Source organism: Lissotriton vulgaris, chromosome 9 (assembly GCF_964263255.1).
Source record: "Lissotriton vulgaris chromosome 9, aLisVul1.2, whole genome shotgun sequence".
In the NCBI taxonomy this organism is placed as follows: domain Eukaryota; kingdom Metazoa; phylum Chordata; class Amphibia; order Caudata; family Salamandridae; genus Lissotriton; species Lissotriton vulgaris.
The window spans coordinates 972141940-972165833 of NC_141697.1; positions in this window are offsets into that span (position 1 = coordinate 972141940).

Below are 23894 nucleotides of genomic sequence, written 5' to 3' on the forward strand. Positions count from 1 at the left end.
TCTTCTTGTGAGGAGACTGCCAGGTAGAGCTGGATGTCATCCGCGTATAGGTGGTAGCGGATGTTGGCTTGATTGATTTTGGTGGTGAGGGGTTCCATGTAGATATTGAAGAGAGTGGGTGAGAGGACTGAGCCCTGAGGGACACCTCTGGTTATAGTAGAGGTATAGGAGATTGCGTTATTTATTTTGATTTGTTGCGAGCGATTTTGGAAGAAAGAGGGGAACCATTTCAGCACCATGCCATCTGCTGTGATCTGTAGCTATCGTATTTGAGCAAAAGTTTATGGTCCACTGCGTCGAAGGCCGTGTATAGGTCCAGGAGGATGAGCAAGTAGCAGCGACCGGCATCCATACATTTGTGGATGTCATCTGCTATAGTTAGTAGGGCTGTCTCTGTGGTGCAGCCTTTTCTAAAGTCTGATTGGTGAGAATCCAAGAGATTGTTTGTGTTCATGTGTTGGTTGAGTTGGAGTAGGATTTTGGCCAGCAAGCGGAGGTTAGAGATTGGCCTAAAGTTGTTGAGGTTCTCGGGGTCTAAGCCTGTTTTTTTTTAGTTGTGGAGAGACTTGGCCAAATTTTAGGTAGTCTGGCATGATCCCCGTGTTTAGCGAGCTGTTAGTTATCATCGTCCAGGGGGGTGAGATGACATGACTGAGGTTTTTTGACATGGAGGCCGGGAGGGGGTCTGCAAAGTGGGAGGAGGGTTATGAGTTTGCAATTAGTTTGGAGATGTCCAGTTCTGAGAGTGGTTTGAATGATTTCCAGCAAGGAAGGGTAGATGGTGACCAGGGACCTGGGTGCCTTCATTTGCCTCACAGAGGGGGAGTCCTGTTTTGGAGTCTGGAGTTTGTATGTGTTTATCAAGGGAGGACTCGATCAGCGTGATTTTTTCATCAATGAATTTGGCAAAATTATCACACCGTTCTTTGGAACCCTGCGGGGCTTTAGTGGGAGGTTTCGAAGTCTGTTTTTTTATGATGTTAAAAAGGATTTTTGGGCGATTTATCGCATTGTCAAGGGTGCTGCGGAAGAAGCCTGCTTTTTCTTTGGTGATGTGTTTTTTGTAAGTTCTGAGTTCTGCTCTGAGTTGGTGGAGGTGAGTTGAGGAGGGGTTTACTCGCCAGAGTCTTTCAGTGGCCCTGAGTTGTCGTCTTTCTGAGTCGAGGTCCTTGGTGAACCAGGATCTCAAAGGCGTGTCTCTAATCTTTTTTAGTTTCAGAGGTGGTACTTGGTCTAGGGCGGATGTCATCGTAAAGTTAAAATGAGTTTAATCATTGAGAGATGGCCTGATTCAAGTGGGAGGTTAGATATCATTATTTTTTCCAGCTCAGCTAGGGGAGCTTGGTGTAGGTTTCTGGACCATTGAAGTTTTTTTTAGTATGGATGGGGTATGAATCTTCCGGGTCTAAATGGAAGAGGATGATGCAGTGGTCAGACCAATCAACTGGGAGGATGTTGTTTATGGTTAACATCTTCTCTTTGGCTATTATGGCGCCAAAGGTTGTGCCTCTTTTGTGGGTTTGTTCTTTGCAGTGTTGGTTGAGGTTGTGCTCAAGTAGGAGTTCTTTTAAGGATTGGATTTGGGTGTTTGATTATCATTATCATTCCAGTGGAGGTTGAAATCACCAAGGATTATGTTGCTGGCATCTGACAGTGGGCAGTAAGTGTTCAGGTCTGATAGGTGTTCGAGGAAGGGGGGAATGTTTGCCTGGGGGGTGGTATAGAAGGTGGAAGTTTGTTGACTTATTGTTTTTCAGTCGTATTAAGGTATTGAGATATTCAAAGGTACTGTAAGTGGAGGAGACAGATTCCACCATTGTGATGGTATTATTGTGGAAAATGGCTAAGCCCCCACCTATTTGGTCGATTCTGCCTTTTTTGATGATTGAGAATCCAGGAGGAACTAGTAAGTCGAGGATCAGGTAGGATGATTCATTTAGCCAGGTCTCTGTGATGAAAGCAATGTCAATGCCATAGTTTAGGATTGTTCCTGCCAGTTCTGTGGCATGTTTGGAGGCAGATCTACAGTTTATAAGTAGCCAATTGGTATTGTTCGGGTTGCTGTTGTGTTTGAGAGAGGAGGGTGCCCTAGGGATATCCGAGAGGTGAGTTGGCGGACTAGCCTTTGATCTGGGTGGAACAGGGTTTCTCCTGATATCAGTGATCACCTGGATCTTGGAGGTGTGTTCTCTATTTCCGGATGGTGTCAATTTGTATGTTTTGGCCAGTTCTATCACTTTGCTGTGTGATCACTTAGGAGAAGTTCTAATCGGTTTGTGGGCGTGGTTTTTGAAGGAGTGGTGAGCCAGCTGTTAGGCTGAGTTTCTGGGGGTTGGAATGGTGGTCTGGAGTTGTCTGAGGGGAAGAGGGATGAGCAGTGGCCATGTTTGGGGACGGTTTTGAGGGTCATTAGGATTTTGTTGATACATAGTATCACTTTCTTGAGCTGAGTTTCCATGAGATTGAGTCTTTTTGTTAGGTCTGGTGAGGGGGTTTGGCTGGGGGGGAGGGAATGGGGGGTAGTGGCTGCGGCTTGTTGGGTGTGAGGTGTTCATAGTGAGTGGGGAGCAGGTTAGCTAGTGAAGGAGGAGGTTGGGTGAAGGTACTTTGTCTATTCGGGGCGGATTCAGAGGGTGCTTTAAGTGGGTTTGACATGGGGTCGGTGCGTAGATTAGAAGGGGGAGAGGAGGTATTGTGCCTATTCAGAGTGGGCGTTGTTTCCCTAATGGTGTGGGTGGATGACAGGGATGTGTGGTTTGGGGGCGGGGTAGAGGGAAAGGCGCTGGTTTGAGTGGGGGAATTGACGCAGGAGTTCGGGTCTGGGCTGATAGTGATGGTTTTCATCACATGGTTGTTGTTCTGGGGGTGAAGGTTCCTGATCTGTGTGGGAGGGAGGTTAGTGTTCAGCTTCCTGTAGGGGAGATGTGCGTGAAAGCTGTGGTCATGAAGAGGGTAGGGGCAGAAGCTTGTGGGAGGTTGAGGTGGATAGCCATTTTCTGGATGGTATCTCTTTGGGGGGGTTTTCTTTAGGGAGGGGTTGCGTATGGGGGAGAGGGCCTTTCAGAGAGTGGGGAATATGGATGCAAATGAGCATAGGTTGGCGTCTGTGGCTTGAATAAGTATGATACCGTTTCTGTAGATAGTGAGAGTGGCTTTGCATTTGAACATGGGGGAGTGAGATAGCATCAGTATTGGGCCTCGAAGGATGATGGAGGTTTTGCTTATTGCTAATTGGTGAGGGTAGAAATCCATTTCAGGGGTCGGTGGTGAAGAAGATGAGATCGGATTTTTCTTGTCCTTTAGAAGGGTTGTAATAGAGATCAGTTATGAGTGTTTCATGATGTTGTTTGATTAGATAGAGGTTTTTTTGTGGCGGTGAGTGAGAGGTTTGTGGGGTAGGATATGTAGAAGGTGTGTGGGCCAAGCGGTTTCAGTAGATGAGACATAGGAGAGTGGGGGACTGTGGAGGCAGGCATGGTGGTGTGGACTGAAGTAATAATGAAAGTGGATGGATGTTGTTTCGTGTCTAATCGACCATAAAAGCTAGGGCCTGTGGTGAAAGAAAGGGTGGAGGGGAAGGGCTAGTAGGAAGGAGGACTGTTCGGCAGATTCGGATTGGAGGACATGAGCAAGGAGCGCAGAAATAGAATCGCTTGTAAAAAATATAGATGTAAATCAAAATTTGCAAAGCGTGAACTACTCATCCTTACGAGTCTCAAGGCACTGGGACCGTCGTGGCAATTAAGCGAGCTATTGCCCAAAGTCACATGGTGCTGAGCTGAGCTGCCGCCGGAGCCGGGGATTGAACCCGGAACCCTGTCCTCCCTGGCCGCTGCACCACACCTCTCCACCTCCACCTTTCTGCTTGATCATAGATATATTAAGATAAATATGAACATACACATGTATAGCTATATATTAGTGTGTGAAATAAGTACAAAAACACAACTAATAAATCACATTAGTGGCAGCAGCTAATGGGGGATGACTAGTGTTCAGGTTCATGGAAATAGGGAGTATTGGATGGGTGGTTAAGAGGTAAGCTAGTGGAGGGAGGCTTCCTGCTCCAGGATGGCCGTTCTGTGGGAGTCCTATTTCTATGTTAGTGTCGGCTGGATTTCAGAGGGAGGGGGCTGAGGATTCAGGAAGGTAGGGGTAAATATCTAGACATGAATCACAGGAGGGGCTATGGTGGTCCACTTTCTACGCTTATAGGTCTTTTCTTTGCGGTGGGTTTTCGGGGGGAGAGAAGTCCTCTTTTTGTTTCTGGTTGAGACTGGGGAGGGGGAGAGGAAGGAGAATAGATATCCTAAACACAAACCACCCTTCTCAGAGCGATATACGGACACCAAAGTCTTTTCTTTTTCTCTTAATACAGGGAATAGTCTTGGAATACCCAGATATAACTTCTCGGCTTGGAAAATGCAGAAAAGTGAATTTGCTATCAGAAGCCAGAGGTGAACTTTCGGGTAGGTGGAGCTGAAATCTCTTCCACAAATTTGATTGAGTGAACTATGTGATCAGGCCTAACCCACAGTCCAGTCCCCTAGAGAGTTGAGGCTGACCTTCCTGTGAGAACATTTAGGAAGAAATGGGGCCATATTTGTCAAGTAGCAGGAGGGCACTAGAACCCTGAAGGTCGTTGAAAGACTAAGAAATGCGAGCTTCCTGTTGGAAGGAGGGCAACATGGCATGGCAGAGAGATGGAAGTCCAGCATAGATCAGTGAAGGGTGAGCACGGCTAAATTATGCTCCTGGGAATTAGAGAACAAATGCAAAAAAAGGCATCAAGCAATCGAAGCTAAGGGTAGGTCAGTGCAATTCCATGGTCTCTAATCGCAACAGATGCCGATATGATAAAAGGATACATTTACAGCACAATTTTCAGAGAAACTGAAAAAACCCATAGGTTTTACATGCACTTCTAAAGAGGTGCTCCTGGTATATTCTGATACTTCATAGTGTACTGTGAAAGCCCGACCATCCACAGGGAGGTTGTTTTTGATTCTGAAGAAAAACATACTTTAAGGATTTTGTTTTAGAGAAACTTTTCATCAAGGAATGTTTCCTCACTTGTTTCCAAATGAATGGCACAATGATGAATCCATCCTGATGAATAACTTTGTTTCTCACAACCTCATAAATCTCTTGTTTCCCTTTTATGGAAAAATCTGTGGTTCTCCTGTTCTTCTTCTTCCTCATTGTCTACGCTCTAATTTATCCCTCTTTTTTCTGATCCTCCCCCAAGCCCCCTTCTTATACCTTGGCCAGTTCATCTTTCCTTCACCTTCTCCTGCCCGTACCCTTGTACCTGCAGAAACCCTTATCTCCTTATCCCTTTGGTATACCCTCTTACCATGCCCCTTTTCCATCACCATTGCTCCCACACCCCTTTTCCATAACTGCTTTCATGTGCCATGTTCTAGGCATCCATATCTCCTCTTCCTTTTGTTTGTTTTTGTTTAATTCCTCAAATACTTTGAGTGAAGGGGTCTTCTCATTTTGTTTATTTTCTCTAGAGTATCTTTATCCATATATTGTTAGAGTTTTGGACGAAAGGGAGTATGCAAAAGGGAACACATATTCAGGACTTAAGACCATGGGTACAGTTTTGGTGCCATTTTTCTTCTTAAACACCACGACTATGCTGAAGTGGATAGACATTTGGGTAAAGAAATCATGATGATGCCCTTGTCATTCCATATTTAAAATCCACAAGCAGGTATATGGTCTGACAGACAGAGAGATATGGAAATCGGTATGGACGGCCCTCTTACCTTTTATGGCCTTGAATAAAGTGGGGAGAGTCTCTGTTCCCATTGAAGATCACTGCCCTGGGCTGGAGTTACTAGATACTCCATAACGTTAACAGGATGCCTGTTGTAGGTGGTTTGCCCCCTGAGGGACACAAATCTTCTAATAATCATTATGTTTACAACTAATAGTCACTAGGATTATTTAAAGAAGGCATGAGTTTTATATTAATTTATGATTACCTAACAGAACAAGCACTGGCAAAGCCAATAGTTTTAATTATTTTATTTTTCTTTGGAAGCAGATGCTACTAAAAAAAAAAAAAAAAAAAGAAAAGAAAGTAACCATTGAATGTAGTTTTAGTAGAACAATGTTGGTGTTACCAGAAAGCAGGTGTACTTATAGCAGGTATAATAATTTTAATGCATGTCTCAGCAAAAAGTGCAAGTTCTGACTCTTTTTGGTGCAAAAAAAGGTATCCTTGTCTTTGAATATCTGTAACTTGAAGATACAGTTGAAACACACAGGGATAAACAATGGAAGTAAAAAAAAACACATTGTACAGGTAAAGTATCTATCCAACAGCCCCTTCCCAAGTGCACTTCTTTTTTGGCAGACACTCAATCAAGTAAAATCCCACCACTCACAATGCAAGGTAGTCAATAGCTGCAGTGAGGTAACCTATTGTATGCTGTGGTGGTCAGAAGCAATATGGAACTGACAGATGAACAAACCAATGGATGGAGTGGGCTGACCTAAAGCCCCTCGTTGGATCTATATATTTATGCAATGTATTACCTTTTTTATTACTACATGAAACCTGCTGCTAAAATCTAATTTTAAATTCCTTGGCTGGCCTATCTAGCAAAAGTTTTCTCTGACCTAGGCCGCCCGGAGCTCTTTACCTCCCCGGAGTCCATCAGGATCCAAGACATTGATCTAGTTAGAAAGTCTTTTATGGGAAGGAAAGAAATGCACCGTGAAGAGCGTGAACTAGCAAAGCCGGCAGTGAGGGATCATTGCTTGCTGCTTACTTCACCTTCACTTGCACCTTACCTTAGTTATGTTACACATCCTTTCCATAGGTTTCTTTTAACTAAATTTAGATTTAACCTGCTGCACTACTATTTAGGTTCTTTTACCAGTTGGCAGAAACCAGATTTAGCTCCGCCCTGTAGCTGTGACCAGTTTTCACCACAGGACACAATGCATTTTGTTATGTTTTGTAGTCTGTATTTAGAGCCTAGGAAAAAATTCCTGTTACCAATTCTTAAGGAGGCCGGCTTCACACAGGTGAGACCGGCTTTGCTCTACTTACAACTACTACCTAACCTTCAAATTACCTATTGCGTTGCCAAATTCCTGTTAGCTGCCTCCAGGGCGAAAGCCCCTAGCCAAGAATAATTTTTAATGTTAATTACATTTTTCTCTTAAATTGTCTTTTTAATAATTTTTAAAACAGTATCTGACTTTCGTATCATGTGCATTTTTTGGTAAATCTTGTATGTAATGTATTTTATTGTTCGCTTCTTTGTATGGCTTTTAAAGAGCCGAATAAAGATATCTTGACTGACTGACTGACAAAATGAGTACTCAATTCCAAATTTAGGAGACATGAGAAGGTATGACCATTTTGTCTGCAATCCTCAGATGAGCAAACATTCTGCATTACTTAAAACTATGCCCTTCGTAGGGCAGTTGTGATACCTGAATTGATGCCTCTTGCACATAAGTTCCAACTAGTTTGGGATATTGGCTTTCATTAATCTATACCAGGGGTCTCCAATCTTTTCTGTACGAGAGCTACGTATGTTCAATGAAACGCATTGGCAGCTACAAATATTATTAGTGCTGTCTAATTTCTTTTTTTTAAAGGTTTAATTCAACCAAGCAAAAACGTTCTAATTTAATAAGCTGGGCTTCACACAGGTGAGCTACTCAGAGGTAGCTAGGGAGCTACACAAGCTCAGGAGCTACTGGTTTGGGACCCATGATCAATACAGTGGCTGCCCTGGGATAAAGCGCCATCACATACACGCAGGTATATACCTGGCCTTATTCTCCCTTCATCCCCTGCTGGACTACCTTTGCATTGTGGACCATGAAGATGTACATTTCACGGTCCATCGGTTACATCGCAATTGAAGGTTTCATTAGTTGAAAATCTCGCGCTGTAATGCATTATGGAAGTTTTTCATGCTGCAATGCATTATGGTAGTCATTCATGTGATAATACATTTTCTCGCATCTTGCTTTAATGCAGCTCCTAATAGTATGTTGCCCTATTTGGAGCTCATCAGAGATTTTCTCAGCTTGGTACTCAGAATACCCGCTGTGTACTTTCCGAGAGAAGAAAATTCATGCTCCTAATGTGCTACTTTGGCTGACAGGCTTGATATCTTTTCTGTGGATTCTTGGAAGTTGTACCTTATTATCACATTTTATTACACTGTAACTGATGCAATAAGTGAGGTAGGAAAGGGCCTCCTGAGAAGTAAGAGGGAGAAATTAGAAACATGGGGGCTCTCTAGTCTTTCATGGCTGTTCATCAACTGGAATTTTTTCTTGCCTTGTTTGTTATCACTCCTCACCATAGGCAGAATTAGTATGCAGAGTCAGCCTTTCAACCTATGGTTTAAAGCGTAATGAAAGCTGTAAAAGAAAGAACATTTATATACACTTAACAGAACGGCCAGTAGAGAAAGTGAGCATTGCTCCACATGTGTAAACATGGAAATGGTCTGACCTTTGTGTGACCCATACCAGGGAGGCACAGATCTTGGGGAGAGAAACCAAAAGAACTCGCCACTAGGCCTGGGTGAAATTTTAATTACACCAGCGTAGTTGGCGTAAATTTGCGCAACAAAATGTATGAGAATTTATCAACATTACACCATATCATGTCATTTCAGAGATAAAGTTTAGCATGAGATGTACCATTTGGGTAATTTTTTTTCTTGAGCTGCCTTTTACATAGATTGTGTACCTGAGCAAACCGTTTGGGTAATTTTTGAGCTTGAATCTACACATTCTAAGGCGTATGGGAGTGTTTTGAATGTGAGTTGTGCGGTCCACAAAAAAATCAGGTTGGTGTGTGCTGCTTTTGAGCGCCAACCTACAAATCTGACACGACTGACAGTGTTTTGAATGCAAGCGACTGAAAATCAACTCAAAATAACATTTCAAATAATTTGGGGAAATTGCGCCAAAGGAAATTACATACGTTTTGCAAACCCCCATTAGTAAGCAGTGCTGAAGCAGATAATCGCTAAACTGACTTCAATTTAAATTTTCCTGTTTCATTTTCATTTTTCACTTGGTTTCAGACTTCTACTGCTATGCAAGGTGACGATCTACAGCAGTGCTTCTTAACCTAGGATCCATGGACCCCTGGTGGTTTGCGATGTCTAAACCAAGAGTCCAGGATTGTTTAGATAATTCAATATTAGCAAATCAATAAAAGTATATTTACATAAAAAAGCAAAACTGAAAGCGTTAAAATGTGCTATAAATTTGATGGAATTTGAAATCGGATGGTAAAAATAAAGTTGCTTTCCTTATCTTGATTTGTCATACAGCAAATAGAATCTAGAATGTACAATTGTTGCCCTCAATTGAAGCCAGCGTTGCAAACAAAAGAAAGCATGCATTGGAGCACAAAAGAAAGTGGTATTGTAGACTCTAGCCTATCACTTTGTGTTTCAGAAATAAATAAAAATAAATAAAAGCTCCAAACTTCACATAGAAATTGCATATGTTTGTTTGACAATTAATTAAAATATTTAATAATTTGTATATGTGTTTGATATATATTTGTTTCTATATTTGTGTACATTGTTTTGAGCATTAACTAGAAATTGCTTAGTCAGGGACACCAATACATGAAAACCCTCCCAATTCAGACAGGAGACTGCCTATTTCTAGGGGAGTCTCCCGCCTCCCGATTCCTGCATGCAGAAACCCGATTCCTCAGCGGGCTTCAGATGGCAGGGGCTGGTCTAGTGTGACTCGGATTATGAACTACCAGTAACCTGCTCCTGCAAGCAAGTGCACAACATTTTTGTCACGCTTTCTCTTCCTGCCAGAGCAATTTCTTTGTGCTCCTGACAGGTAGAGAAAAAGCTTGTATTTGAATTTCTGACATCCGACCCTGCAGCAGCACACTTGCAAGTCTCATACATGCCAATAGACCCGATTGAAACCTCAACAGAAGTCAAGGAAAGAAATACATTCTCCCGCTTCTTTTTTTTTTTTAAATCTCCCACTTTCCTCTTCCAAAATGTTGGCATGTATAGATACCCTGCTTTCAGTAGTAATTCACTGGGGGTCCACAGAAGTAAAGTGGTTAAGAACCACTGGTCTAAAGCTACAGGGTTAATCAGTCAATCTTGCATTTTTTTTGTTTTCCAAATGGATGGCTAGTTAATGTTCCAGGTTAAATATTGGGGGGGGGGTCAAATTTGCTTAAATGTCAGCCATCAAGTGCTCCTCAAAGACCGATAACTTTCACTTGCTTCAATAACGATGTCATGCCATGTTCACTTAGCTCCAGGGTCGTTCCAGGCAAATAAATTGCTATCCATTCGAATTCTGTTTCTATCTTGGCATATTGCATGGATTTTGTTAATGGCATGTAGAGTTATTGATGATGTCTGCAGAGTTTTGCAAGAATCCTCCCTGAGCCCAACCCTCTTCAATGCATACTTGATTACTCTAGTCAGCATAATCCACTCTCATGATATCAATGTCTTCTCCTATGCAACGACACACGACTCATTCTCTACCTCACAGACAAGACGCTCGGTACCCAGATCAAGTTCAAACCCTGCATGACTGAACTCCCGCACTGGATTAAGACCAACTGTTTATATTTGAACACTGACAAGACTGAAATTGTGATCTTTGGGAAGAACACTACACTGTCGGAATCCACCTGGTGGCCACAGAGCTAGGACCATCAAACACCCCCAGCACTCATGCCAAGAACCTCACGATCGTCATCAACAGCATACTCAACATGACTGTCCAAGTCAATGCCCTCACCACCTCGTCCTTCCATACCCTGAAGATGCTGAGGAAGATTTTCAAATGGCTCCCAATCAGCAGCCAAAAAACAGACACTTGAGCCCTGGTCACAAGCAAACTGTACTACAGAAAAACCCTCCTTGCTGGAATCAATAAAAAAACGCGCTCTACTAACTCCCTATAAACAAACAAGCACAATTCAAACTTCTCAACCACATTTTCACAGCACTACATAACACTGGCCGAACATACCTCAGCAATAGTATCTAGCTTCATAACCCTTCTAGACACATCAGCTCTTCCTAACTCCTACTTGAACACATCCCACTTATACGAAAAACCAGATCCAGAAGTCAAGCCTCCTGCATCGCTCCTAAAACATGGAATTCCCTGCCTCTACACAATCAAGCCTCCTTCTCACTTCTTGAATTCCACCAGAAACTGAAGTCCTGGCTTTGCGTGAAGTCCCACTAGGCCGTAGGATTAGCTCACAACTGCTTTGCGCTACTATACCCAGAAGGCACTCGGACAGGATGAAAATTGCTATCTTTTGAATCAATATACAAAGAAAACATTCTAGTTTATTACAAGATATAGAACCATGGACAGCAAATCTCCATACCTAAACTGACAATCTCGAAGTGCCAATTTCATCTTTGAATGCGGATAAAGGCAAATTACAGACAATTCTTGAAGGTTGAGAAGAATGTCTTCTTGTGTAAACTAGTAAGAGCAAGAGTGTCTAGGGTCTAAGAAAAATATCAGGATTGCATGGAGGAGTGTACAGAAAGATAACATGAGGTGAACTGATCCACTGTCGCGTGGTCACGGCAGCAACCAACTCTGCATGTTATAGTCCTTATTACAATTATATGTGTCAGTCTCTTGCATACCTTCACCCATCATAGTGTGTTTTTGTCACTGTGATGTGCTACAGTCCCATATTTGACAGGTTGCCTGTGCTTGTGCAGGCTGAGGACATCAGGGGCCATATTAGGGATGCAGCGCATTTTCCTGGATTGCGCTGGGTGTACCTTTTCAAAAGGTGTGCCCAGCGTAATCCAAGAAAATACACCACATTATGGTGAATGCGCTGCCCCCTTAGAAGCCGCAAACTCGCCATGCCCTGTGAAAGAAACAGAGTGGCTTCTTTAACGCCGCTCTGTGTTTTCACTGTGTAAGCGGCAACCCGCCTTCACTTTTGAAGGGGTTTCGAGAACCCCTTGCTGGTGGGTACTGTCAGTGACTGCACCCGCCTGCAAGGGGATGTCTGGTAGGTCCATGGTACCCCCTTTCAATCCGCCAGAGGGCTAAAATCAGACGATACAGATGGTGGTCTCAAAGACCACTTCATGGACACCCTGAAGTTTGTATAACAGTAGCAGCTGCTACCAGACAGGGGTCGTGGGGTGGGGGGAGTGGGGAGGAATGTAATAAAATAAAGGATTTACCTTTAACGGCCAGCCGCCGCCTTTCCTCCGTCCTGCGTCCTCGTCCTATTCGTCTTCCTGTCCCGGCAGGTGGCAGCAGGAAGCACCCAGGCAGACAGGCTGCCCTGAGTCAATCACAACGCTGGGATCTCAGCGCCGTGGATCAGCACTCAGACTGGAACAGGGAGCCTGTTCTCGTTCCTCACCAGATTGTGCAATACAGCCCCGTAGGACCATGCAAAGTGTGCATGAGCTATTTGGTCGCCCAAGAGGCCCGGCCAAACAGTTAATGCGCACTTAGGGAGTGCACACCACTTCTCACCAGCTCTGGCTAGCCCCACCACCACCACCACTGAGTGCAATAGGGAAAATAAAATTATAATAACGATATGTTATTATAATTTTATTTTTCCTTGTGAGCAGTGTGGTGACGCTCCTCCGGCCCGCCACTAGGCACAATCACTCTACACTGCCGTTTAAAATGCTGGGAAGGAGTTCTGCTGTCCCAACAGGGGCGGCCTTAGGCATGTGCAAGCTGTGCACCTGCACAGGGCCGCCAAGCCCCAGGGGCCACCACGTCAATATATATCCTTAATATAATAATCCTCTGAGCATGGATACATATTTGCGTGGCGGCCCCTGGCAGGGATTTGGCGGCCTCCGGCTCTGTTCCACTTCCAAACACCCTGACCCCCCCTCTTCACTGGCCTCCGTGCTCTGCCCCGCCCAGACCCCCTCTTCCGGGGCCCCCTACCTACGCTCCCTGACCAGGGCCACCATGAGCCTAAAGCCGCCCCTGGTCCCAATGAAGGCCTTAATCCTGGCATTCGCAACTTTTCACTTGGGGTTGGTAGCCAGTTCCTCCCTCATTAATTTCCAGGCGACAGGACGATTGCGACTGTTAGATAAAAGCTCATTTGCAGTGCGAGAGCTTTGTGCATACCTTACTCAAAGACAGCCATGCATACTGCACATTTCTCACTGTGACTAGCCTCTTGAAAATCAGGCATGAACCTTTTTTGGTCCTGCACATGCTAAGAGAATGCTCATTTTAATTTTTAATGTTTCTTTAGACAAGTTTTATTGGCACTTTCAGAGGTCTGTGTCTTGATTAACCTCATCGCTGCGGCGCATATTTTTGCGCTACGCGGCTTTTTTCGAAAAGCCGCGTTAGATGACAAGCTCAGCTCGTCATCCGCGCACGCCCCCCGTGGCTGATGACGAGCTGAGCTCGTCATCAGCATCGATGGGGTTAAACTGCAGGAAGGCATCAATTTCTATATGTAGAGATTTTCAATTGTGCCTGCATTTGCCATACCAGTATTCACTTTATTTCACACCCTTGTGTCACGCCAATCACCCAGACCACATCTTGCACATGCACTTTAATCGTGCTGTTTGTGCATGCCCTAAATTCACAGTTCACTTTCTCTGAACTGTGTGAATAATTGAGTACATATATTTATTTAATGCATCACAGTAAACCCGAGAATCATATTAACACAATACTACTGTTCTTGCCTCTTCTAAACACTTTAAATACCATGTTTTATTATGTCTCAATTTAAAGGTATTCGATTTTTTGACCTAAAATTGATGAAAACTGAGTTGATGCTTCTGGGATTCAAGCTGATGACCTGCAGTTCTCGGCGGATGTCAGCAGCAAACATTTAACTCACTGTGTGATCTTATTAAGTGACAGCTTCTGCTCCATGGAGTTAGGCCAGGCAATTCTTTAGCTTGCTTCCAACTCAAGCCCACATTTAGATAGCAACATAAATTAGGTTCGGCTGAATTTGGGGCGATTGCAGCCTCTGCATGGACCTGTGTTTGCCCGCATAGTCACAGGCTGAAATCCAGTTTTCCCACTGAGCCTGTTGTCCTTCTGAGGTTGATAGATCAAGTACATTTATTGAGCCTCATCACGAGATTATCGGCAAGATATCCCAATGGGGGATGTCTCCCCACTCAATCGCAAGTGGCATTGTGTTATGGACACAGTAATGGGTCTGGAAACACCAAACCTGGGGGCATATTTACAATAAAATGTCGAAGCGCAAAGCTGCAACAAATTTGGTAGAGTTGCACTCCAACATTTCCAAAATGTTGTGATGCACTGTATGTACAACAATACGGCACACCCCTGTGCTTTTCCTAGCGCTGGTACTAAAATTAGCTGCCTTGCGCCAACGCAGGCACCCTTGCACCATAATGCAAAGGTGCCTGCGTTGCAGGGAATGATTGTTTATGTACAGGAAGGCATCCCTTTCTGCACATAAATAATCCAGAATGGCGATTTACAACTCCATTGTGTGCTGCATTGTACAGGACACATAGAAGTTGCAAATTGTCATTTTTAGATCTCGTGATGTACAATGCCCGCAAGCGCATTGAGGGAGCGAGAATTCAAGTGCTCAAAATCCTCGTGAAACCACAGGCTTTTTGCTGCGGTTTTGTTTAAGTTCACGTGAATCACGTGACCAAACAAGCACGCGCATTCCCGGCCGCACAGCACATCAAAGGGCTTCTCCTCCCTTAATTATTCATGGCCGGCCGCAGGCCGGCCGTACTTTCAGTTTCCCGGCCGCTCTGCATTATCAGGTACGTGTTGTTTTTCACTTGTGTTGTTTTTCACTTTGTCTCCGTACAATCTCTCTGTGTCTACCTCTTCCCTCCCCTCTTGGTCCGTCTCTGTCTTTGCCTGTCTTTCTCTCTCTTTCTCTCTCCGAGTGGCTCTCGCCCGTACAATCTCTCTGTGTCTACCTCTTCCCTCCCCTCTTGGTCCGTCTCTGTCTTTGCCTGTCTTTCTCTCTCCGAGTGTCTCTCGCCCGTACAATCTCTCTGTGTCTACCTCTTCCCTCCCCTCTTGGTCCATCTCTGTCTTTCCCTGTCTTTCTCTCTCCGAGTGTCTCTCGCTTCATCCCTACCCCCACACACACTATCTTGTTATCTACGTATCCTGCCTGTCTCCTTACCCCTGGCCCTATGGCTTGTTTTATGATTCTTTGTCTTCCCCCCCTGTTCATGTCTCTGTCTCATCTCCGCCCCCCACTCCCCTGGCTCAGCTTGGCTTTATTTCTGTTTCTCGTAGTCTTTCTGTGCATCATCCAAGTATCTCTGTTTTGCTTTCCGCAACCCTCTGTCTTTTACGGAGTCTTTCTCGTACATTAAGCATTTTAATCACTTAGAAGAGCACATTGTGTGAATACACTCAGGTGTTCTCTATAATAAAGTGCGGACAGTGGGGGTGGGGAGAAGGCAAGCGTATGCAAAGCAGCTTAAATACTTACAATATGCAGTGTGGCTTCTGATGCGCTACGCTAGAATGCACGTCCAAAACAACCAACCGTGATGATGCGCCGACGCGAGGCTTCATGCACTTATGTTCAAAGACAAATGTTCAACTTAATCTTTTTTTATATAGTTCTTTCCACAGGGGTTAAGCCTCACCTGGGCATAGAGGATTTTCCGTCAATGTCAATATGATGTAAACATTGCTTGTAAATGTTAGTAGTTACTCATTCCGGGCAATCTCCAAATGCACTGAGTGCTTGCTCCAGGGTTCCTGTAGCCGCACAGCAGCCCTCACGGCGCGGAGGCTGACACGCCCGATCAGGGTCGCCCCTCTAGTTTCATATAATGTTCTCGGGTGGTGCAGATCTATGATTTCTCATCTACGCCTCAGCAAACGGTCTCCCTCTGCTTCCTCAATAAAATATCTACAGCGCGGCAAAACTGCAGGCGAGCGGTGACGTAAGAGAAGGCGTGCGATGACGAAAGACATTCAACACTCATAAGATGCGCCCATTTCTCTGGATAACCTTTATCCCTGTAGCATACAGGGGAGGCCTGATTCCTAGATTTTGCTGCGACTTACTCTTGCAGTATTGCTGCAGGCATGGAGTAAGCCAGGAGCACTCCCAGTGTACTCCTGGAATTCAGGAATACGGCAGCAGTCATTAGATCACTCTTATGGCAGAATGTTTGTGAATCAGGCCAGTGATCTCCTAGGACCACTCTTACTTCTTTACTTATTGCTTGTGCAGGTCTGTAGGCCTTTCAGATGCAACCTCCCCCCACCCTGTCTGGTGAGAGGCTGCTCCATTCATTACTACCCTGGCTGCCAATGGGGTTTTATAACATTGGCTGTGGCTTTCACCCCTCCTGTAGTATGCACTTAGTTAGACATGCCAACACTTTTCTCTTCTGCAGTGTATCCTATTCATTATTGAGCGCCTTATGACACCCCGCTTGAGCCATGCACCGCACTGACCGCCCCTCTCTGGACTGTCTGTGTTCTTTGCCCTTCGACATACGTGACCTCCGGTACTGGACCCAGTAATACGCCTCATGAGGCCAGTAGGGGCGCTCAGGAGTAGTGCAGCATCATTTCCTTCAGGTGACCATCTCACCAGGTTAAACATAGTAACCGCAACATCACTCTCAGTTTGGTGGCTTTGGAGACCTTACTTCTCTTGCTCCAGCACGCTATAATGTTTACCCCTCACGCATTCAGATTTCCAGTTCTATAAGGTTTTGTAATCACTTACTCTTGTAGTACTTATGGCTTACTCCTTACAGGAGTAAGGCACACAATGCAAGTTATTTTTTGTTAGGCCCATACAAGGGTTTCTTTCGTGCGGTTTTGTTTAAGTTCACGTGAATCACGTGACCAAACAAGCACGCGCATTCACGGCCGCACAGCACATCAAAGGGCTTCTCCTCCCCTAATTATTCATAGCCGGCCGCAGGCCGGCCGTACTTTCAGTTTCCCGGCCGCTCTTCATTATCAGGTACGTGTTGTTTTTCACTTTGTCTCCGTGCGTGCATCTCCCTCGTGGTTTTCCCCCACCACTCGTGTTGTTCTCTCCCTTTTGAACCCAACCCACCCCCCCCTTGCATTTCCCGTACTTGTCTTTATTTTTTTCCTTTCAATTCTTTTTTTCTCACGTATATTTTTACTTCTTTTTCGTTACATTCCTTTATTTTCCTTTGTATCTCCCTTTTTCATAGGTAATGTTTCCTATCCCACTGTTCCGTCGTTCCTTTTCTCTTTCTTTCGTGTGTCGTGTTGGTGACGCATTATTTAACTTTGTCTCCGTGCGTGGGTTTCCCTCGTGGTTTTCATCCACCACTCGTGTTGTTCTCTCCATTGCCAATAGGTCTCGCAGTAGGAAAGTTGGAGCTATTACAATTGCAAATAACAATGCCTTTTATTTTTGTTTTCATTTTAAAAACATAAAGAGCGTTGTCATTTACAAAACCAATAGCTCCAACTTTCCTACTGCGAGACCTATTGGCAACGCCAGTGCTTGTTTAAATGATTGTTTATGTGCAAGAAGGGAGGAGAAATAAAAGTATTTCTCCTTGTTTCACCATTCTAACGCCTGCTCTTGCATGACGTTAGCTTACATCCTTGAAAATCTGGGGCAGTATCAAAACGCAATGGCTGTTGCTGTGGAAGGCCCACAGCAACACCCATTGCACCCCCTTTCACGCTAAGTGATGCATGTACAGGGGCCATATTTGCAATGTGCACTTTTTGTGGCTTAACGCCGCTTTGTAAATACGGAGAAGGGCATAGTACCACCAGAAAGTTGCTAAAGTGACGTTCTTGTGGTGCTATCTCCTTGTAAATATACAACCTAGTTTTACCAGCCGGAAAATACACCCATATAAACAGGGCCGAACTGGAGAACCAAAAGCACGCCTGGCAAAAATGCTAAAACCGGTCTTCCTCTTTCTTTCTCTTCTCACTATCTCTTTCTTTCAATCCAGTCATTATTCCTCAATCTCCCCTTTCTCTTCTTTGTTTGTTTTTTCTCTACCTTCACCTTCATCTTCCCTCCCTGTCTCTTGGTCTCTCTTGATGCATTCCCGTGTTTGCAACAATTAATCTTGGGGAGCTTAGGAAAGTGGTAGAGGCACCAGGGCAGCCATCGGCTTTCGAAAGTGGTGTTCAAGGGCAACAGCCCATCTAGGAATAAAAGATCTGCCGACTTTGCATAAAACCATGGCGTATGAGACAGCAGCTATGGCAGAGGTTCAGCTCTGGATCTATCTGACCCCTCCATCATCAACATTGGAGCATGCAATGAAATCTTGCGTGGCACCCTCTTTGCTCAACCACTGATTTTCACGGCGCTTTGGGAGGGTTTTAACCCCTTGCATGCTCATGACGAGCTCAGCTCGTCTTGAGCTACAGTGCTCCGGTGCTCATGACGAGCTAGTCATGTCCTTTAGAACACTCACACGCTGGGCTAATTCCCCTGCTGTGCTGAGCATTCTAAAGAAACGGGTGTGGTCATGACGAGCTCAGCTCGTCATGAGCACATGAGCACCGGGGCGCTGCGCGCCCCCCCCCCCCCTCCCCCCAGAACAGCAGAGGAATGTGCCCAGCAAAGAAGGAGTAAGTCTGTAATCCGAGGTGAATGCATCTCTAAGCAATCTGGTGTGCTACGCTCCATCCGCAGCACCGTAGACAGGCTGGAGGCGGAGATTAAGTCTTCGGATTTCTAGCACTCTCTGGACCCTAACCCTGACATCCTCGAGCAGCCTTGTGGCAAACTCTCCAATTTCGCTGATGAGGCCAACAGGGAGCTCTCTTTTTTGGGTAGGGAGGCAAGGGCATGCCGCTTCGGTGAGGGAGATCGCCCTGATTAAGCATGGGCGAATTTTGCGAATCTGGCGTTCGCGAATTAGCGTATTTGCAAACTCGCAATCCGCAAAATCCGCGAACTCTTGCAATTTTTTTTTTTTTGTGTTCGCAAAGGTTTGCCAGTTCGCGAGAGTTTTGTACCAGTTTGCAATTGCGAACTTACTTGTCGGCTCGCAACGGTCGCGACTTTGTTGTTTCTACGTCTAGTTCATCATCACAGGTTCACAGCACCCTCTGTTTCACCACTGCCACCCTTGATTCCCCCATGCCACCATCTGGTACATCACTGCCACCCTCTGATTCATCACTGTAGATTATGGGGGGGAAAGCAAGCACACCTGCCCTGCTTCAACTGACATGAATTAATTTGGGGTTGATTAATGTGTCACTGAATTTAAACTTCCTGTCTGGCACCTGCTTCCTTATCTGTAATTTGCTTTCTGTTGCAGTGCAAATTTTTTTCCCAGGACCTTTGTGGCCTACTTGTAGCTATTCTATGAGCCTGCTGTGAGGGTCAGAGCAGGGTCATAGAATAGTTGCAAGTAGGCAACTGAACTCTGGAGGGGCCCCTCAGGAAGCACTACAGGGAATGGTTACTAATGATGAGTTTGAACTTTTGCACCTGCTGAGTGCTTTCAGTTTTGCAAAACTCGTTTTTCTGCAGAACAGCAACTGTACGTAGGCAACTGAACTCTGGAGGGGCCCCTCAGGAAGCACTACAGGGAATGGTTACTAATGATGAGTGACCTTTTGCACCTGCTGAGTGCTTTCAGTTTTGCAAAACTCGTTTATCTGCAGAACAGCAACTGTAATGCCCAAACAAACTTACTTGTGAAAGTTGATTTCTAATCCAAAAGTGATCCAAAGAAAGTCAAAAAGGCCTCAAATCCAAAAAAGTGCAGGCAAATGTCAACCTGAGGAGTTATTCTGATACAAATCATCATTTTCAGAAGGTTTATGCTGCTTGCTGGTGGATTTCTTGTGCAGAATTGCAAATTTTGTAATTTCGCGAGTGCGAGATTGTTGCTGCCCGCCGCATATACATGTTCGCAATTGCGAACTCTCGCGATGCGTCGCCAAACTCCCGCAAGATCCCGCAGCATGATCCAAAATGGCATAGCACTCCCAAAATATCGAGAAAAACAACTCGGCAAACGCTGAATGACGGTAAGTGAACGCCGCACGCCGCAATATTGTATGACCAAGCAAAAAAATCCGCTGTGTGCTAATTTGCTGATTTTCGGTAAATTCGCGAGAGTTCGCGGATTGCGAATTTACCGAAAATCCACAAAATCCGCGAGCGGAACGGATTTTCCACCCATGCTTAGTCCTGATAAAACTTTGGCTAACCTCCTACGACAGCCCCACGCTGCCTCCTACATTACTCTGCTCCAGGATGGAGGCCCAGACAGAACCACTTCTCCCGAAGAGATAAGGGCTCGATTAACCGCATTTTTATTCTCAACTTTATTCAGCCGGGCCGTGCCCCACGCGCGACATATTTGATCAATATTTTGATACCAGCCAGCTTCTCTGGCTTGGTAACTCCCACCAGGAGTATCTTGACGAGCCCTTCTCCAAGGAAGAAATTGTAGCTGCTATTAACAGTTTGTCTGAAGGCAACGCCCCCAGCTCTGACTGCTTGCCAGCATCCTTTTATAAGGCTTTCGCGCCCCTTCTGGTCCCGCACCTCGCTGCCATGTATAATGAATCATTTGATAGTGGTCAATTCACCCGCCCACTCCGCGAGGCAATGCTCGCGCTTCTTCTAAAACCAGACAAGCCCCCTGAGCTCCGTGACTCTTACCGCCCCTGTCTCTAATTAGCAAGGATAACAAAATCTTTGCCAAATTACTTGCCTCCAGTCTTCTCCCTCTCATGCCGCTTATCGCTCGCCGGGACCAGTCCGGATTCATCCCCGGATGAGCTAAATCTCACAATCTCTGGACCATCTTTTCCGTTCTCCATCAAATTAATCCTGCACTCCCGGCGGTGGCTGCCCTTCTGGATGCCACCAAAGCTTTTGACACACTCGAGTGGCCTTTCCTTTTCTATTTACTCCCTCGCATGGGCTTTAGCCTGATTTTTCTGCGCAAGGGCCAGCTTCTATATACCCTCCCTATGGCTCACCTTTTGGATTAATGGCCAAATCTCAGAGCCAATTCCCATCGCTAGGGGCACTAGGCAGGGGTATCCGCTCTCACCCATGTTACTCGCCATCGCCATGGAACACCTGGCTGCCAGGCTCAGACAACATCACACCAAGAGGGGACTTCTCGGCTTGTGCTCTGGTCATTTCTATGTATGTGAACGTCACACTCTAGGTCTGCAACCCTCAGGAGAATCTCGGCCCTATGGTCCGTGAGGTGATACGTTTCGGGGGTCTTTCTGGTGTTCAGGTCAACTGGGTCAAGTCCGTTCTCTTTCACCTCATGGATGCTATGGTTCATTTCACTCTGAATCACCCTTTCTTGTGGGTGTCGGGACCGACTAGATATCTCTGCATTTGGCTCAGTAGGGACGTGGACGACCTCTGGAGAGACAACTTTGGCCACGCTGTGGACTGGCTTGATTCTAAGATTCAACTCTGGCTACGGCTGCCCCTGTCTCTGGCTGGCCGCATAGCCATTGCCAAGATGGTGGCGCTTCCGAGGTTTTTGTATCTATTCGTTAATGTCCCCATCCCCCTCACAGTGCACTCTTTCCGCAGATTACGCTCACTTATAATCACCCTGATCTGGGCCGGTCGGCAGCCTAGAATCGCATATAATATACTCACTCTCCCCGTGTCGCGAGGTGGCCTGGGAGCCCCGGATTTCAAACTATACACCCTCAGCGCCCAAGCCAGCTTTCTCCACTTCTGGCTCCACCCGACACCTTTTTAACCGCATGTTGCAGTGGAGGCTGACCATGCTGTCCCCTGGCCGCTCCTAACTGCTCTCTTTGTTCCGGCGAAGCCGCCGCAAGGCGAGATCAACATGTTCGAGACTTTGAGATGGGCCTGGAACGGACTCCAAAGATATCATGGTTCTAGCATCCTCTCCGCAAATGCCGTGCCTATTGCACATAACCCGACATTTCCCCCCTCTACAGATGGCCGTGATGGTCAAACATGCAACCTGTTTGGGGTTCTCCGCGGTATCTGACCTCTTCCCCAGTAACACTTTCTTTACTCTCCCTGCCGAATCTGGCCCCGTGGATACTCTGCTTTATTATCAACTCAGGGTTCTCTGTTAGGAGCTTCATCCCTCGTTTCCCCAGCCCCACCCCTTGATGGCCGCCCTAAATTTTCTCTACACGTCCCCCTCTCCTCACAAGTTGGCCACCAAGATCTACACCCTTGTGCTTGCTGACTCCACCATTTCTACTGATTGAGCGCGTGCAGTGTGGAATGAAGATCTGGGCTCTGACCTCTCTCTGGAGGATTGGCTCTACTGCTGCAATTTGCTTATACCCAAATTACTGCCGGCACCTCAGTCATTTTAAATATTTGAATAGATTGTACCGCTCCCCCGCTCAGCTGCACAAAATGGGCCTCATCCCCAGTGACAGATGTCTGTGATGCTCCGCTCCCGCGGCAGACTTCTCCCACCTAGCCTGGCTGTGCCCCTAAGTCTTGGTTTACTGGAGAGGTATGCACTGTTAATATCGAGATCACCTCAATGCAGTTTCAGCCAGATCCTCTGCTTTGCCTTCTAGGCTTCGTGAATTTCTGCAGTGACGTTACATGTGGGCTGACTGCGATGCTTCTCTTTCTTGCGCAGCACAGGGTTTCCATGTGTTCGGGTGGAGTGTCTGTGCCCAAGGTTAGCGCATGGCTCGAGGATGCTTCGCATTGTCAAACACTTTTGTCCGAATTCCGAGACCTGATGCCGGCCACTTCTCGCCTGATTGATATTTGGGGTCCCCTTGTTTCCTACCTCCTGCGCCAGAACTCACTGTACTCTGCGACCTCTCCCGCGCTACCCGCCGGCACCCCGCCCTTGGCAGCCGCTGGAGTTGGCCAGAGCAGCGCTACCTTCCCGCCCACGCACCCCGCTGGCCCCCTGAGCCCTCTTCAATCTGTGTCGGGCGTTTCCCGGGCGCCATCGCCCACTTCTCCAGCTCTGCCTCAGACCCCCTCTCCCAGTGTTTTGCAAGTAGCTATATGTTTATGATGCTCCATTTGACGTATGTACTGACTGTGGTTCTCCTCTCTGATTGCAGACCCTCCACTGGCATAGATTGTAATTTTGTAGTGCACATACTTCAATAAAGGTGCTTGAATTTTAATTTTTTTTAAGTTGGAGCATGCAATGCAACCCCCACGCCCCCTCCCCACACCAACAACACCCACTGTGCCTGGCCACATCCTCCTAAGACCCTGCAGCAACCAGCTGCCTCTGACATTCAGCCGTTGCTCTTAAGGTCAGCAGATGTGTCCCTGGAATCTGGGATCACCATCATAAAGGGGCCCTGTATTTTCAGCTCTATGAGTTATTCACCATTCCAAGGATGTAATGGTCGGCTTTTGAGGCGGAGATACTGATACTGATATAAACCATTAAATCCTCCCCTTCATAAGTCTGCCACAGGGTCGTATTAACAGCGTTATAGGCCCCCAGGTAAAGCAGTGCACTGGGCCCTGCCTATACAACCACTCACTGGAATAAAAATGTTAATGGAAAATGTGTGTTAAATTCTGATCTCCATGGGACCCTTATGCCCGTGGGGCCCCCAGGGTAACTGCTCAGCAGACCCGTGCCTTAAGACAGCACTGGTTCGCCATACTTATAATCAGTGGCTTAACGCAAAATGAAGGGGACCCCCTGCAAAAGTGATGAGAGGCCCCACAACCCACAGTTATTAATTGGCCTTGCGCTGAATGGGGCCCCTGAAGGGTTGAGGGGCCCCTAAAGTGTTGGGGACTCTGTGCCTCAGGGGGCTGCTGGGGCCTATGTTACGCCCCTGCTCCTACTAAGGCCAGCAGAACGGTAACAATAAATAGTTGTTGTCTGTATATAGTGCCAAGATACAATAAACCAAAG